The sequence below is a fragment of the Peromyscus californicus genome, unplaced genomic scaffold (assembly GCF_007827085.1).
Source record: "Peromyscus californicus insignis strain IS unplaced genomic scaffold, ASM782708v3 Scaffold_11__1_contigs__length_118956290, whole genome shotgun sequence".
Lineage (NCBI taxonomy): Eukaryota > Metazoa > Chordata > Mammalia > Rodentia > Cricetidae > Peromyscus > Peromyscus californicus.
The window spans coordinates 50,747,539-50,764,090 of record NW_026294402.1 but is presented as its reverse complement, the minus strand read 5'-3'; the positions used below and the strand labels follow the sequence as shown (position 1 = coordinate 50,764,090).

At 37.8% G+C, this 16,552-nt stretch overlaps 1 protein-coding gene across 4 annotated transcripts in view; it reads left to right on the top strand.

Moving 5' to 3' along the window:
• Nucleotides 1-16,552, top strand: part of Peak1 (pseudopodium enriched atypical kinase 1) — a 231,033-nt gene that overhangs the window by 139,967 nt on the left and 74,514 nt on the right. The window lies entirely within an intron of this gene.

Sequence of the window (16,552 nt, the reverse complement as noted above, 5' to 3'; positions counted from 1 at the left end):
AAGAAAGACAAATAGAGGAGTGGAAAAGAAATAGAGGGTCCAGAACTGGGGGCAGCCCTAAGTGGTCAGTTACTCATTTCCTAAACAAGCATGCCAAGGCCACTCACTGGGAAAGAGGTCACCTTTTCAGTAATCGGTGCTGAAACAGTTTGCTGTGTGGGGCAGTGAATACAACCTTTTCTTTTACCTCACAGTGACCAAAAATTAACCTAAAGTAGGTTATTAATTCTAAATATCATCTAAATCTTCAAAAATATGGAAGAGTGTTAATAGCCTTAAGGTTGCTGGGATTTATAAATTAGATGCAAAAAATCACAAAGTTTTTAAATATCAGTTACCTGATTCAGAGATCAGCCGGCTACTTGCCGAATGGATGGAGAGGAGGCTGGGGAGGCAGCATGTGCTGCTGCGGCCATGCATTTCCATGGAGTCTCTGCCTGCTTTCATGCCAGGGCAGAGTTGAATGCAAAGACTGCATCCCCTGCACAGCCTGTATTTACTACCCAGGCTTTCCAGAAAATATTTACCAATCTGAAGGGTAAGCTTCGGGTTTCCAAAACTGCAATGACAAAGGAAAAGCAAATTCAACAGAAGGAAGTAATAGCAGAAATAAATTAACCAGAGAAAATACAAGAAGACAAAAGCTGGTTGTGCTAAAGCAGTGCACATTCACTAAGAACTGTACTCCAGAGTTTGAAGTTTGGTCTTTTCCCACTCCACCACTGTCTGCTGTGGCAGCCTGAGCAAGGGTTCCTATGCCTTCATCGTTATGCTGGCTATGCAACTATACACAAGAAACCATGGCAAAACTGCAGCTTAAAGTTGGTGGACTTTACTACATGTAAATAGGTCTTATTAAAAAGAGAAATAATCCTGTCCACCATTTAAGCCCAAATTCATGCTATTTATAAAACCCACCTTTATTCTTCCTGTTAAAAGTTTCATTTCTCTGAACTCTATTCTAAAAATTTCATTGTTTCCTATGTTTTGTTGGTGGTGTACTTCTTCCCTTACTAGTCTACCTTCTTTTCAGGTAGGACTCTTATTTTACCCTAGTTTCCCCAAAGCCTGATGTGTCCAAGTCTTACATTTGTTGTGGTTGTGTGGGGGAGGGGTGAGAAGAAGAGGAAAGAATTTGTACTCATGTGGAGGCTGCAGGTCAGCATCCAGTTTCTTCCTGTATCACTTTCCACCTTAGGGTTTGTTTAAGTCAGCATCTCTCCCTGAACCCAGAGCTCAGCAGTTGGCTGGGCAGTAAGCTCCTGGGATCCTTCTGTCTGTGTCTGCCACCCCGTCCCCACCTGCCCTGGGGTTATGGGTGTTTCTCACGGGTGCTGGAGATCCGAACTCAGGTCCTCATGCTTGCATAGCAGGTACTTTATTTATCAACTGAGTCATTTCCGCAGCCCTCATGGCTTACTTCTCTTGCTCAAATACATAGGCTAGAACTCCTCTGTACTTGGTAAGTTTCTTGTTCATCCATTTATTTAATGAATGAAAATATGCCGCTTTCAAAATACATGAATTACAAAGAATTATGATTTCTCAACACATTTACTTCATAGATTAAAAAAAAAATGCCCCTCCAAAACTCCCAGTTTTTTTTTTTTTTTTTTTTTTTCTTGTACTGAACTCTAGAAAATGTTATGTGGATCTTTTTTTTTTTTTTTTTTTTTTTTTGGTTTTTTTCGAGACAGGGTTTCTCTGTGTAGCTTTGCGCCTTTCCTGGAACTCACTTTGGAGACCAGGCTGGCCTCGAACTCACAGAGATCCGCCTGCCTCTGCCTCCCGAGTGCTGGGATTAAAGGCGTGCGCCACCACCGCCCGGCTGTTATGTGGATCTTTATATAGGGACCATTTGGATAATATCTCAGGCTAGGGTTTTGAAAAGAGCTCAAAATGTTCTCTGATTAACTGTTTCTTACATAAGAAACTATAGGAAGCCAGCCTCGGCAGGTAAGTCGCTTGTAGCCAAGACTGGTGACCTGAGTCTATTTCCGGAACTCACATGATCGACAGAGAGAACTGACTCCCACGCATTGTCCTCTGACCTTCACATAAAAACCACGGCATTCACGAACACATATACACAAAACACACAGATATTAAAATGATTGGCTTGTAGCATTAAGTCTGAATTGATGGATTACCTTTCACAGGCATTTTCAAGATAACATCGCCCTGGTTTGTTGCTTGTAGTAGATCTGTTTACTGGGGTTAAGGTCAGTGAAAGGAATAGATATAAAAGATGTCCCCAGTTTAGATTCCAGTGGCTAGAAGCATGCTGTGTTTAGAACAGGGCTATCCTACTTTTTTGGCTACTTTGGACTACATTAGACAAAGAATTTTCTTTGGCTAACATTAAAAGCACAAACAATGCTCATGAGGAAAACAAACAGGTCTGTGTACAATTTCATGATCTCCTAACACCACAGATAAGCAAAAATATCCTCACATGCTAATTTAATTCTACAATAACCCATTTGGAGTTATTGTTAAATAGATTGTTAAATAGATTCTAAGTTTGTCATCACTAATAAAGAAAATGAACGTGTCTAAGTAATAAAACTGCATTTTTTAAGTATTCTTATTATAAAAGAGGGCAGCATGAAATCAGATAGTTAACATTTGAGAAACTAATGCACCAGCAACATAGTGGAAGTAAATCATAATTCTCTGAGTTCTGAAGGTGTCATCAGATATTTGAGTTCTCAGTTGTATTGTTACTGTGCCTCATTCTTGGAAATCATTGCTCATGATGTAGGTGTGCTGCCAAAATGTGATGACATGAATAAGGTATGATTGCGAAGTGAGGCTATTTGTCTCTGGGAAGACAGGACCTATGAAAGTCTAGTGAAGATACTATCAAATTTTTCTTTAAGTTGAGTGTCAGCCCACAGTTCTCTGCATTCTGCTTGACAGTTGACAGGTAACAGAAACTGGAGTCACAAATACGTCAAAATATTCATTATTTTCACAGGAATCCTGAAGTCTGTTATCTTAGATACAAAAAATCTGAAATTTTTGTATCAAATCAAAAAGCAAAGCTGTATGATCTTTGCTATTACAGGACTGTGTTTAATTCACAGGTCAAAACACATAAAATTACTTGCCTTGATTTGAGCCTGCCATAATTTCAGTTGGTTTGTTTGTTTTTTAATGGTGTTATGGCTTGAAACATTGTACTGATCAGTTGGTTTTCACCTTGGAGACTTCTGTTTAACTCATTTAAATGAGTAGTTAAATACACTAACATAAATTTGTAAGATAGTTTGAATGGTCAGGTCCTATAATACACATGCGCTCTCTCTCAATCTCTTTCTCTCTCTCTCTCAATCATATATAATGATTGATAACATGTCCTAAATCATAAATTCTTGTTACCTTTTGTCCTTGATTCGGCCATTTTCCATAAAGTATAATCTCTTAGCCCTTGTGAAATTCAATCTCGAAGATGATTTGCATGATGTCATAAATTTTTAATGTTTTTGTGCATAAATTTTCTTAATGTACTGTGTAATAATACTTCATTAAATGTAAGTTTGGGGCAGAAATTGCATTGTCTTTATTAATTATATAAGTCTTTTATCACTAAGGTACCATCAGTTCTGATGCCAAGAACAACAAAAATTGTTTTAACAGTTTTTACTGCTTCATACTTGCTAAACTTCTTTGTTTGGTTTTCCAGTTTCTTTATTCCCCTGGCTACAGTTTGCTGAGACAAACTGGTTTTAAAAACGTACATCTTTTTTTTTTTTTTTAGATCATGTAATTAAGCCATGCTCTTCATAAATATCTTAATAAGTTCACCATCAGTAAGTGATCTTAATTATTTTGTTGCTAACTATGCTGCCACTTAGCTATAGAATCCACTTCAGTAAAACATTTGAAAAGTATTGAGAAGACTTTTTTTCAGTTCTACTCTTTTGTTCTTATGACACAGTCCTTGATACACATAAATTTAACAGCACTTTTTGTTTGTTTTTTGCTTTTTTGGTTTCCCAAGACAGGGTTTCTCTGTGTAGCTTTAGAGCCTGTCCTGGAACTTGCTTTAGACCAGGCTGGCCTGGAACTCACAGAGATCAGCCTGCCTCTGCCTCTGGAGTGCTGGGATTAAAGGCTTGAACCACCACTGCACGGCTTAAACTTTGTTGTTGTTGTTTTTTAACAATGCCTTTCAAATTATAGTCTTTGAAAATTCGAAGGAATTCCCTACAAATTAAAGAAAGTGCCTTACTAATTGCCTTGACAAAGTAGTCTTTGGTCTATTTTTCATTGAATATTCTTCTTTCCTCCATAATTTTTCTTTTGGGCATCCTTCTTTTGCAGTGTTGGAGAAGCCATACTAGAATTAAAAATATAATGATTTGTAAGTGACTATTGTGAAAATAATTGACAGGAGATAGCAAATGTTGGGACCCTTCACATAGCTCCTAGTGCAGCCATCGCAGTCCTGAGACTTGTTATGTAGTCCAGGCTGGCCTTGACATACTAAGCTAGGATTCCAAGAGGGTATCATCACCCTGAGGTCGGGTGAAGATATTTTCAATAAGACATATATTTTCTTAAGATCAAAGGATGAAGAACTAATAATTATTAGGTGTGAAGACATATGAACTAAAATACATAATTTTAAAGATAAATGTTTGAAGAGAGATTTCTCATTTTCATGTTACAGATAAACAGATTAGACAAGTGAACACTAAGGTTGCATTATTACAGCAAGGATGAAAAACTGAGTAAATATTAAAAAAATTTACAAATACAACTAGAGAAATTATGTTTTATATTATTTTTAATAAGGTTTAAAATGGATTAAGCATCCATGCTTTATAGAACATGCTATAACACTAGGGTCTGTAAACTAACCAATTAAAAGCATATTAGAACCTTCATACCCTATATAATCTGTTCAGCTTTTGAGCGCTACCTTTGTTCCATATAAACAGCCCTAGATGATATTTAAATGAGATATTTAAATGGCAACCCAGCTATGAAACACCAGCTTGATCTTTTATAATACTCACTGAGGGTAGAAAGGCCAAAAGATAACCCATCTCTGACATGAACTGTATAAATTTTGGGGGCTAACCCAACCATTCCACATCCTTTTAAGTGTTTCTTGTTACTAAAATAAGTCAGGCTATAATGATTTGCCTTCTTATTTTAAGTTTTATTACTTTTGGTCATCAGAAGTGTTTTGGTTTTGCCAGAGGCAGGGGAAGGCACAACACACTTGACTCTAGCTTCAGGAGTCCCGCACCAATAGAGACCCCCACTCAAGTCTACAATGACTACTACCTTGGCTGTACCACAGAAAGATTCTCAGAGCCAGCCATTGTGAAGCAAAGTTGAAGTTTGTTTAGTAAAAGTCAATTAGTATACTCCCAAGTGGGCTTCTCAAGAGTCATTCGTGTGTATGTGATTTTGTGGTTTTGAAATTACATTGCTCACAGGATGTAATTTGTAACTGGGTTGAAAGAGTAAAGCCAGGTTTTAAATTACGGGGAGAAGTATAAGCTGGTATACTTATTTCTCTTGCCCTAAAGAATTTCCTTTTGTAGGTGAAATTGTAAGGTGACTTATTTCAGGTGTAGGGATGAGAGGGTGATAGGAAGGTTAAACTAGGAAGTCACATGCTGGATGTCTTTAAGCATCATTCATTAACTGTTTTAACCGTCTTTGAGATATCTCTTAGAAAAGGAAGTATAGTCTCAATGCAGACAATTTTCACAGAAGGTCTCACTTTGTCTATTGAGTCGAAACTTTTCAGCTAACAGGAAATACAAACAAAATCCTAGGTGTCAGGTGCTCCTTTCCCTTCCCCTGTCCCTTAATTGCCCATGTGTCTCCATCTTGCTGCAGTTTAAAGGCACCTTTTCCTGGAAGATAAAGAAAGACATAATGTAAGGATAGAATCAATGCAAAATCACGGCACGATAGACTGGCATGAATTTAAAAATAATTACACACGTAGTGCTTCTCTCCTTTAGAACATTAAGATCTAAAACAACTTTAATCTTATAGTTTATGAGACCAAACCACTGACTTCTCCTTCAGTCTGCTACCATAACTTTAATGATAGATGTATTAATATTTCTCCTGTGTGTGAAAACTAAGTTAAATGTAGGTTTTGAAAAATAATTGCATTATGTTTGCCATGGTATAACATAAGAAATATGTATAAGGATAATTTCTACTTTGTGACTTGTTCAGTGCCGCTCAAATTACCATTGCTAGTCCTTATTTGCTCTATGAGGAAATGAGGAGAGATATCAACACCTGGCTGAGGAACCAATAGGCAGAGTATCCGAGCTGAGAGTGAGCCCTGTACATTATTAATTTCTTAACGCTGCCCTAACAAATTGCCACAGACGTAATGGTTTAAAACAAGACACGTGTGTTATCTTGTAGTCATAGATATCAGAAATCTGAATCAAGTCCCAGTGGACTAGAATAAAGGGTAGTGGGGTTGTATTCTCCTGAAGGCTCTAAGGGAGAAGAATCTGTAGAAGGTGATGACTTCACACTCTGGCTTTAGGATGTGGGCATCGCTGAGAGGGCTGTTCTACCTACCACGCTGAATGGAAGGAAAAACTAAACAAAATATTGTGCTTTTATTCTTTTACCATATTATAAAAGAAGGGCTAATTATCGTTAGCCTGTCATAGAGATTCAGGATGTGCAACTTTGCCAGAAATTGAAACTAGTTGGCTGGAGGGGATCTTTTAGGTCCCAGAAAGCTTTCTAGTAAATCATACTTCTGTAACATTTTTATCAGTGTTAGACATTTGATACTAATATAGGTATATTGCCTATGTGTCTCCAGATAATCAAACTTGAATTCAACTCAAATTAGACTTGAGTCAGTGCCCTCACCATCTGTTAGCTTATTTAGTAGTTTCTGTTATAAAAGATGTCTTTTCCTGAAGGGTAAAAAAATATGCTCAGGACAAAATGTATAAAATGTCTGGACTTCGGTTGGGTATTTTGAAAATTCTCTATACTCAGTAGATTAAGGAATATGGAAATCTTGGACTTTGTTATATCTTGTATGTCATTAACAGTTTAATTGTCACATTAAAAAACTGAAGTGTGATGATTTGTATTCTTTGCATCTCTGTACAAAGTAGTAATGCAGAAGGTCAAAGTCATGTAAATTTTAATAATTTTCATGCCTTTTTTTAGGCCATTCCTTCTTGTTTTGACCAATTGGTTTTCCATGATCAAATTTTTCTATCTTACCAAGATGAGTTATTTTAATAGACGAGGTTTTAACTGTTTCAGAGTCCATTATTTTTGCTGTTTTGTTTTAGGTGTGTGTTTATTTCTTTTTTTTACTGATTGAGAATGTCATATGTGTATATAACGTGTGTCTACTGGAACATGGGTAGCCTGTCAGAGACTGCATCCCTGAAGGTAAAAATCTCCCTCTCCAGCAATACTTCAATCACCAATAGCTCTTTTCTGCTGAGGGTGGGAATTCCTCCCTGCCTCAGGCTGTGATTTTGTATGGCTTGATCTTCTCCAGGTCTTGAACATGCAGTCAAGGCTGCTGTTATTTCATTTGTACAACTGCTCTGCTGTCCAGAAAGCCCTCTCACTGTAGTCACCCATTGCCCCTGCTTTTTACGACCTTTCCACTTCCTTCTTGATGACCCCTGAACCTTGGGAGGAGGGGTGTGATACAGATACATAGACTCTCTTTCTTAGAGCAGTTTTCAGTTTATTGCAAAGTTGAAGGTGCAGAGATTTTTCTGTGTGCCATCAAACCTCCTTGACATGCACATACTGTACAATCAACATTCTACACACTAGTATGATACATTTATTTGTCAGTGAACCAGCATTGATATCTTATCACCCAGTTCATAGTTGATTCTAAGGATATTGATAAATGTGTAATGAAATATAGTAACTATTACAGTATTATATAGAATAGTTTCAAGGCTCTAAAACTAACTTGCACTCTGCCTTTCCATTCTTTTATTGATCCTCTTATTTATTCCATAATTTTGCATATTCTATAAATGTCATAGAGTTGCAATCAGTAGTATATGGCCCTGTGAAATTGGCTCCTTTTGCTTCATAGTATACATCTAAAATTCCTCCATGTCTTTCCTTGGCTTGATTATTTAATTGCATTTGCTACTATTGTATTACAAGGATGCTGTGACTTGAATGTGGTTTGTTTCTGCCAAGGCCCATGTTGAAAACTGGCTGCCAGCATGGGTATCCAGGAGTAGTATTGTTAAGAGGGATTAATGTTATTCTTCTGAGAGTGGATTAATTCTCAAGTATGTTGTTAGGTGTGAGTCAGCTCCTTTGTTCTCTCCCTGTCTCCTGAATATACCTGCTGGAAGCGCTTGCATACATGCCTCCTATTGTTGTAACTGCTGTGTTAGGAAGTAGTGTGAAGCTCTCACCATATGTAGCCACTGATGCTGAACTTCTCTGTCTCCAGAACTCAGAGCTGGATAGACAAACTTCCTTATATACATACATAAATTACCCAGTTTTGAGTATTCTGTTATAGAATATGGACTTAGAAAATGGGAGTAGCAAAATATATTCATTCATTGTCCTACTGAAGGACATTTTGGCTGCATTAAGTTTGGGCAGTTGTTGTTGTTTGTGTGTGTGTGTGTGTGTGTGTGTGTGTGTGTGTGTGTGTGTGTGTGTGTATGCCATAGTTTATGTGCAGGTCCTTTAAACCTGAGTTTTCAACTCCGTCGAGTAACTATCAAGGAGTAATAAGTTATAGAATAAGATTATCTTCCTTTTGTTAATAGTCTGACTTTCAAAGTGACCACCATTCCTATTGTTTCCCATCCTTGCCTAGTGTTTGGCTTTGTCAGTATGTTTGGCATTAGTTTTCCAGTCTAATAAGTGTGTGGTGCTGTCATAGTGTTTTGCACTAAACAGCATAGCACTTCCATATGCTCACCTACCCTCTGTGTATCTTCATACCGCTTCAGAACCCTTGCCCATTTGTAAATTGGATTGTTTGGTCTTTTATCGTTGAGAGGTAAGTTCTTTATGAACTTCGGGTAATAGTCCTTTTTCATGTGTCTTTTGCACATATTTCCTACCAGTTTGTGGCTTATGTTTTAAATCTCTTCATGATATCTTTCTCTGAGCAGTAGTTTATAGTTTACTAAGGCATTTTGTCAAGTCTTTTTTTCATGGCCCATGATTTTGGTGTCATATCTAAGTCATCATTAAACCGAGGGCTAACTAGATTTTTCTCCTGTTATTTGTCTAGATGTTTTAATAGTTTTGCATTTTACATTCAGATCTGTTACTCTTTTAGGGTTAATCTTTGTGAAGGTTATATAAGCTGTGTCATTTTTTTTGACATGAGACTGTACAGTTATTCCAGCACCATTTATTGAAGAATATACTTTCTCCAATGTATTGCCTTTGCTTCTTTGTCGATGATGAGTTGTCTGTATTTGTATGGCTCTATTTCTGGACCCTGTGTTTCTCTATTGATCTGTTCTACTGCCACTGCAGTACTTTTATAGTAAGTTTTGTGATGGTGTTTAAGTTTTAGTCAAGTTTAGTTTTTAAGATTTTTTTAAATGTGTATATGGGTCTTGCCTATATGTTTATCTGTGCACCACATACACACCTGGTGCCTATGGAAGCCAGAAGAGGACTTCATATCCCCTGGAACTGGAGTTATATAAAGCTGTGAACTGTCATGTGGGTGCTAGGAACCAAGCCTGGGTCCTTTACAAGAGCAAGAAGTGCTCTTAACTGTTGGGCCCTCTCTCCAGACCCTGTTAAAAGTTTTGATGTCTGATGTCAGTCTTGTAACTTGGTTCTTCAGAATAGTGTTCGTTCTTGATTTAGTTCCAGAGAGTATGCTATGTAGTAGAATAGAACTTCCTTGAGCTCTGCTTCTACCACATATCTAGGGATTGGTAGAAACAGCTTGTTTTTTCCCAATGCTATAAATAAGACTCAGGGTGAAGCTCATTCCTGGCAAGCAGTCACTCTACCACTGAACTATATATGCTTGGCCCCAAGAAAGGTGATTTAAAAAAAAATTTTACAGCTACTGTTTCCCAGATTTCTATCAACTCCATATGTTATATGTTCTAAAACCTGCTATTCCAAGTACGTATGGTCTGTTACCCAAGACCTACTGAATCAGAATCTATGTTTTACAAGATACTCGGTATTTAGACATACTAAAGTTTAAAAAGCCTTCTACTCAAAGAGCACAAGTTTTATCTGTGAATCTGGTATAGTGCCTTTACTTTTTACAATTTGAAATTCACCTCGCAATTTAAAAACTATATTCAACAGTCAAAAGATTATTTTTCTTTTTTTTTTTTCTTGAGAGTCTGATCATTTTAGAACTACTGTTTGGACAGTTGGAGGATCAGTGATAAATAAAGAGCAAATAGCATGCTCAGTGACAGCTCAGATTACCATGCCATCATTTCATGCCCGAGAGTTTTTCTGGTAGGGTTCAATGTATTTCATGTCATTCTCTTGGTATTGAAATGCTTCCATTCCCTGTTTCTTTTTGTACTTTTCCCTTTTTACCAACTTTAGGTGATTATTATAAGTAGAACCATACAAATTACCTCTGGTATGATATTTTACAGATGCCATTTTTGTATAAAGCATGGAGTTTAGAGTCACACAGGCCTGGGATCTTGTATTAGCTTCCATTTCCTGGTTTTATACCCTTGAATCTCATCTTTTTCATCTATAAATTAGAAAAATGATACAGAGTTGTTAAAAGGATGGATGAGTTAGCATAGTTTTCACCATAGTGATTGTATTATCTCAGGGTTAGTTTCTTTTCCCCATCCCCAAAAGTCCAGTTAAAATCTCCTATATAAGTACCGAGATATAGGTGCCCTGTTGTTAGCAACTCTGTACTTAGCAACTAACAAAGTACTTGCAACAAATGCATCGAGTTCAAGCAACTCAAGATTGTTGTTAGAAGTTTTAGGGAACAGATTCCCCTCCCTTTTTTTTTTTTTTTTTTTTTTTAAGGAAAATAAAAGCTTTAAAAAAAATTCTTTTAGAAAGGAAAAAGCTTCCTCCTACAGTAGAATAAATGCAGAGACCCACAGCCAGACAATGTGCAGAAAGTGAGAGACCTTGGAACACTCAGTCCTGACTTGGATGTCTATCAAATCCCTCCTCTCAGGGCTCAGAGAACCCTGTGGAGTAGGAGGCAGAAAGAGTGTAAGAGCCAATAGGAATGGAGGACACCAAGGAATAAGGACCTTCTAAACACAGCAGGACTGGCAAACAACTAAACAATAGACTGTGGCAGCATGCAGAGGGCCTGCACAGGTCTGCATCAGATAGTGTCCAGGTGCTGAGAGAAACGGACACAAGCTATTCCTAAACAATAGACTGTGGCAGCATGCAGAGGGCCTGCACAGGTCTGCATCAGATAGTGTCCAGGTGCTGAGAGAGACGGACACAAGCTATTCCTAACCCAGAAGCTATCTGCACGTGATAACCACTAGCAAATGAAAACCTAGTTCTCTCCAGTGGAGTCTCACCTGGGATACAAACCACTCTTAAGGGCAGTCCCCATGCCCAGCAGTAAATGGCCAATACAAAACCAACTCAGTGGCATCTTTGGAGGTTCATTGTCTCATAATGTTTTGTCAGGGCTTTTTTTTTTTTTTTTTTTTCTTAAACCTTACAGGTCCTTTGTATATATTTTTTGGCTTGCAGTTTTTTGTTTTTATGAGATTCCTATGTATATGAACATGTGTGTCTATGTATCTATATGTGTTTCTTTTTTTTTTTGGTTTTTCAAGACAGGGTTTCTCTGTGTAGCTTTGCGCCTGTCCTGGAACAGGCCTGGCCTCGAACTCACAGAGATCCGCCTGGCTCTGCCTCCCGAGTGCTGGGATTAAAGGCGTGCGCCACCACCGCCCGGCCTATATGTGTTTCTTATACCTTTTCTTTGGCTCTTTTTCTTCTGTTTGTTTTTATTTTTATTATTATTTTTTTTTATTATTATTATTATTAGTAGTAGTAGTAGTATTTAGATGACTGTTTTCTGATGAGAGACAGAAGGGTTTGGATTTGGATGGGAGGGCAGATAGGGAGGACCTCAGAGGAGTTGGGGGAAGAGTAAACCATAATCAGTATATTGTATGAAAAGAATCTATTTCCAATAAAAGAAAAGTAGAGGGGTGGAAGAAAGGAAAAAAGAACCAATTTGTTTGTGCTACCTTTCAAAATCTTTTAGTCTCCATGTTGCTTTAATTGTCATACCTTTCTCTCCTACTCTGGGCCCCTTCCTCTTGCCAAATAGTCTCTCTTCTACTTTCAAGTCTTTTCATTGTGGAGATTCTGCCTGTGAGAGATGTATTAATTACTTTTCTGTTGCTGTAATAAAACATGATGGCCAAGGCAAATTAGGGAAATGAGTTTATTTGGGCTATGGTTCCCAAGGGGTTAGAGTCTATGACGGTGGGAAGTATGGCCGCAAGCAGCAGGCCTAGCTGGAGCAGCAGGCCTGAAGCACAGAGGGAGCACATGGGCAGTGACTTATGGATTTCAACTCTCAAAGCCCAGTCCCAGAGATAGCCATCTGTCAGCAAGGCCATACCTCCTGATTATCCCCCAAATAGCTCCACCAGCTGGGGACTATGTGTTCAAACCGCTGAGCCTCCTGGAGACATTCTCATCCAAACCACCTCAAGAGAACATGGAATAGTTGTCTCCTGTGGCTGCCCCCCTCCCCCAACATCATGATCTCTGGGTCAAAGGACACTTTAAGGTCTATGTAGTAACCTCAGATTTTACTATATAAATTGATAAGCTTTATTTCTTAGTTCTGTTGCTTCTCTATTTCCAAACATCATCTTTTTTTTCTTTTTTCTTTTCCCTCCCCATGAAGAAATGATAGGTCCTGTCTTTTTCTAGGTTGAAATTACTGCAAGGGGTGTATCATATTCTGAATATTGTCTTTTCTCTGTTTTATTTTATCATCAGAGAAAAGTTAATTCAGTGTCCATTTTTATCTTAATATATTCATGGCCTCTTTCCAAGAAATTTCAGGCACCTTGGAAGTAGCCTGACATTTAGCCAAAGGCATGAATGACTAATTTAGAGTTGCATCTAAAAGACAGAAGCAGGCGTTGGATCTCCAACCACAACTATGTTAAATGTCACACTTAGACCACACTGGTTCCCCATGTGCATCTGACTCATCTGCTTTTTGTCAGAGTTGGTGTATATTTTTGACTTCTGTGTTGTTTCAAATCAGACAAAGCTTTAATATTAATGCAGTCTTCTGGTTAGAGCTGGCAGTGCCCTGAGAGTGGGTAGTGTGCTCGGCACGTCGCTCTTCACATTAAATCAGTAATGTCCTCTGTGTTCACGGAGCATCGTGCTTTCTCACCCCTTCCTTCCTTTTTCCTTCCTTCCTTCCTTCCTTCCTTCCTTCCTTCCTTCCTTCCTTCCTTCCTTCCTTTCTTCCTTCCTTCTTTCCTTCCTTCCTTCCTTCCTTCTTTCCTTCTTTCTTTCCTTCCTTCCTTCTTTCCTTTCCTTCCTTCCTTCTGTCCTTTCTTCCTTTGTAGATGTATGGAGCATTAATCAGTTATACTTTTAACAGTTGTGCAATTACTAGGTTACTTTTTTTCTTAAATATGTTTCCATTTTATTTTGTGTATATGGATTTCTTTTCTTTTTTTCTTCCTTCCTTCCTTCCTTCCTTCCTTCCTTTCTTTCTTTCTTTCTTTCTTTCTTTTTTTTCTTTCTTTCTTTCTTTCTTTTGATTTTGTTGTGGTGGTTTTGCCTGCATGTATGTTCATGCACCACATGTGTGCCTGGTGCCCACAGAGGTCAGAAGGAGTCAGATCTCCTGGGGCCAGAGTTACAGATGGTGTGAGCTTTTATGTGAATGCTAGGGATCAAACCAGCATCATCTCAATGAGCAGCCAGTGCTCTTAACTGCTGACCCTATCTCTCCAGCCCCAGAACATGAGATTCTTAACAAAACTCGAATGCTGAACACTACCCCAAAATATTTTTCATTTTAATTGTCTAATATGACCAAAACTTTTAAAGCAATAGTTCCATCAAAACTTATTAAACCATAGTAATGGAATTTTTAAAGATTATTCAATCATTTCACAGAAACCTCATCATGAGAATGTTCATGTCATTTTTACTTTTAATTACATTCAAACTAATTAAATTCTTCTTGAATGTTATATAAACTCTACCTCTTGGTTTTAAGCAAGAGCCCAAGGAAAATAATAAAATAAAAATTGCATTTGCCACTAGGGAGGTTTTTCTGGTCTGTAACTACAAATTTTGTTGTTTCTATTATTGGCTTGCCCTCTTCTAAGGATTCTTTGGGTAATACTTTCATTTTAAGCAGTAACCATTGCCATACATCATAAACAAGCACCAGTATCTCAAAGTTTTGTCTTCTAGGCTTATTTTAGAAGGCAGTCTTCAACTTTGAAGGTACATTCCTAAATCATACTTTTTATCATAACCCCTCAATGCTCCAAAGGGATCATATTTAGACTTTTTCAGTTAATTCTTTGAACTAATTTTTCAAGGAACAATTTTTCTCTGCCATTTGTTTATTTTCTAATATTTCCTTATGATGGGAGATGACTAATGTTTGTCATTGATTGCTGTGTGCCAGACAATAGACTTGCCTCAAGGTACCTTCTCCATGGTTTTGTCTGTGCCTTGCTGCCTCCTTATATAACCTGCTGCTCAGTTTCTAGTGTTTTTAGCAAATCGGAAAACATCATCTCCTGTAATACTAGAGAGACTTGAGCAGTTTTCTGTTAGAATATGTTTGAAATGATGGTGACAGAGATAATATAAAACAGAAGAGTCATGAACTGAAGGAGTTAAGAAAACATGACTTCTGGGATTTCTTCCACTTTCAAAAAGAAATCCTACAAGTATTTTGAGACCTACCAATAGGTTATGCATTTCTGCCCAAAGCAAACAGTATTTGAGGACAATCCAAGCATGGCAAACTGTCGTGCAGGATTCCATTGTACTTGTTACTCTTTTAGTTAGTGGAGCTCTAGTTCCCACTACCTGGCAGACAAATTGAGGAGGAAGGGAACTGAATCAAGAACACTTTTTATCTGTCTTTCACCCATTGTCCCTTTAAAAACAACCTTGATGAGTTTGTAAAGAGCTTTCTCTGCAGCAGAAAAATTGTAGACCTGGTATTTAACTGGCTCTTGCTTAAGAAGGTTAAGTAGATTATAGACGGATAGCAGGGCTCATGTCTGCTTAACATGAAATATCGAGTGATCTAGAGGGAAACACAAGTGTGATGGTATTGCTGCTGCAAATCATTGTGAAAGATACTTGAGAGCATCACCGTAAGTCTGCACCTTCCGTGGGTGCACATTTATGGAGCAGCTTCCTCAGGATAGAGTATCAGCAACACATGTCTAATAGGTGCATTCATTTTAATATGCTCATTCATTGAATAGTCCTGATTAATTAGTACATGTCACCATCTGGTACTGAGTGAGACTATTCATTTTTTAAATGTTGAAATTGCAGGGAATGGTGCACACCAATTAAAATCCTTTTAACTGGATTGTGTTGGTATAAAGTATATGTGTAGGAGGACTTCATTGGAATTCAGCATGCATCTCAGGGTGCATGCATCAGCCTGAAGTCAATGAGAACAAAGAAAGTCAAGAGAGGGGAAAATGAAGGAAGCGCTGTCCTTTTTGTAAATGTGTCTGCTCCTGTTCTAGGCTTTTGCTTGCTTTACGTCTCAGGTCTCTGGGTTGTCCTCCCACGTTTTTGTTTATTCTGAGATCCTCTGTCTCTCACTCTCCATTTTTTTCTTCCATTTTGCTGCTGGTGTTCCCCACATCCTCATCTCTTCTCTAACTCATTCACACATTAAGACAGGAGCATGGGTGAGTACTTTATGTCAGCACAGTAAAAGTCCATCTCCCTCCCCCCTCCCTCTCTCTGTCTCTGTCTCTTTCTGTGTCTCTCTCTGCCTTTGGAAGAGATTGGGCATCAGTTACCAAAATTTTGGGGCTAACTTTTGTGAGTTTGAGATCTTTAATATTAAAATATTTTAATTAGAATAATCACTTAGTGCTGCTGTGACCTGATTTTTATGCAAAATACAATTTGGAGTGCTTTTTCCTCCTATTTTTTTAAAGTCGTTTTAATGACTTTATTTTATAATCTAATAAATGTAAATAATAAAACCATTTGTATAAAAATGTTTCCAAAACATATTCCCACTTTTGTTGTTTTGTTTCCTGTTAAACATAGCATACAGAGTATAATTTAACTTTTTTTGCTATCCTGCTATATATAGTTAGTGTCAACATCCAACACAATGCTATTCTAGAATATCTTAATGCCATTAAGGGATATAGGGCTGTTTACCCTGTACTGAAATGCTTTTGAGTTCTCAAGCTTGCTTTTTCATGTTTTTTCTCCCCATCTGCTACTGGTAGTTCCTTGTCACTATGTAAGTACTTCTATCTTCAGTAAAACCAGAGAGCAGCACATCACTTACTTGTCTATTTAAGAA